Here is a 2,074-nt window from a genome sequence, read left to right on the forward strand (position 1 = left end):
AACTCCTCAAGTGGAAAAAATCTTTTGCAAAACATTTGTTTTTGGTAAAAAAAAAAAAAGAAGTTTTTGTCTGTCAATATTCTCTATCCAGAACTCCTCAAGTGGAAAAAATCTTTTGCAAAACATTTGTTTTTGGTAAAAAAAAAAAAAGAAGTTTTTGTCTGTCAATATTCTCTATCCAGAACTCCTCAAGTGGAAAAAATCTTTTGCAAAACATTTGTTTTTGGTAAAAAAAAAAAAGAAACCTGTTGCTATCTGATTATAAAATTATTAATTGGAAAAAATAATCAACAGATGAATCCATAATGGTTGCAGCCCTAATCTGAAGATAAGAAAAAAAATATATATCCTAGGAGAAGGGAAGATAAGTTTAAGGGAATCAAGTTTATACAGTAAATTAGGAGAAAAACGCGATTTTATATCTTTGTACGAAGCAAACGATTGGCAGTAAAACTCCATAACCTGCCAAAAAAAACCCCAATAAAAATAAAAAAATAAAACAGAAAAGAAAATTCTGTTAATTTAAGCAAAAACCTCCAGAAACCAAAGAGATGTAACAAAAAATACCTTAATAATCATGGTTGCAGGCTGCGCTGCAGAGCTTTACTCTCAGAGCTTCTCTATTGTCCTTCAACTAACCTCAGACTTTCCCTGCTGGTCAAACCGTTCTACTCTCCCTGGAATCGTCTTCACCGCAGCAGAGCCTCTCTGGGGACTAATCAGTGATCAACACCATTTAATCACACCTTAATGTTAGCATGAATAAAAATCTAAACAAAATCCCTCCCTCCCTTCAAAATGCACAAATCCAATCAATCGGTTATTGCTGCTGTTCATCCATTTAGTTTTTACACCTGACTAATAATTTGGGCCATTCGAGGGTCCGAGGCAGAAAGCTTCTAAAAACGGTTTGTTTCTGATCAAATATTCTCAGCTGCAGCTCCTTTAAGGAAAAGAGATTTTCATTTAAACTCTGCACTATAGTAGCGTTTTTATGTTTGAATGTAGTGCAGGGGTCAGCAACCCGCGGCTCTTTAGCGCCCCCTCCACACTGGAAAAAATCCAAATCTAGATCAGTCATTTTTTCTTAAAATAAGTGCATTTGTTCTTGGATTGAGGAGATAAAAGAGACATTTTGCCAATGAAACGTGGCAATTTACACTTAAAATTAGACAATGCAATTGTGTTTTCTTATTTAAATTGTATATTATTTAATGATCTTATTTTTAGAGTAACAATTCTTTTCCTATTGGCAAACTATCTAACTTACCTACTCAAATTAAGGGTAAATACACTTAATTTAGGAAATGTTAACTTATTTCTAGATTGTTTTTCCAGTGCAGGCTCCCTGAAGCTTTTTCAAAAATGTATGAAAATACAAAAAGTATTTTTTTGTTTTAATATGGTGTTCAGGAGGTCAAACAAACATTAATTATGTTTCCAATGCTGTAAAATGTGTATAATAATTAAATTTAAAGAATGAATTTTAGCAGCAGGTTTCAGCGCGGCGCGGTGCCAGGCAGGTGGCTGCTGTAAACAAAGCCATGGGGGGGTCTCCATGTAAAAAAGGAAGATAGCTGATGAGAACAGAGTATTCAAAGAAGAATGGAGCGAATCATTTGCTTTCATTACCAATGAGGAAGGATTGGCTGCATGTTTGCTTTGAAATAATAAAAAGAGTCATTTGGAGGGATGGAACTTTCTTCCATTTTCCCCCAAATCCTCAAAATAAAAAATAAGACCAAGGAGTGCTGGTGGCGGAGGGTTAGAGACTCTGCTCTGATGGAAGTCAGTTTCTGCTTGTTCCTCCAAACAGAAACACGTCCACCATAGAAAGATTCCTTTATCCTGTTTCTATAATTTCATCAATGCAACAAAACCTAATGCATATAAGCGGCGCAATGAAGCAGCGAGAGGTGAACTCCCCGCGGTGAGAGCGTCCACTGCTCCTCCCTCACCTCATGCTACTAAAAGCACTAAATATGGTTCAGCAGAGTCACATGACATTTGCTCCAGGATAAGCATTTAATCATGAATGTTTATTATATTATATTTTCCAGTGTAGTCCTGTTTC

General features: G+C 35.6%; 1 protein-coding gene across 1 annotated transcript in view; it reads right to left on the reverse strand.

The window, feature by feature from the left end:
- The window catches only part of ccdc80 (coiled-coil domain containing 80), a 39,782-nt gene that overhangs the window by 15,881 nt on the left and 21,827 nt on the right, over positions 1–2,074 (reverse strand). The window lies entirely within an intron of this gene.

The sequence above is a fragment of the Cyprinodon variegatus genome, unplaced genomic scaffold, assembly GCF_000732505.1.
Source record: "Cyprinodon variegatus isolate N-32 unplaced genomic scaffold, C_variegatus-1.0 Scaffold785, whole genome shotgun sequence".
NCBI classification, from domain to species: domain Eukaryota; kingdom Metazoa; phylum Chordata; class Actinopteri; order Cyprinodontiformes; family Cyprinodontidae; genus Cyprinodon; species Cyprinodon variegatus.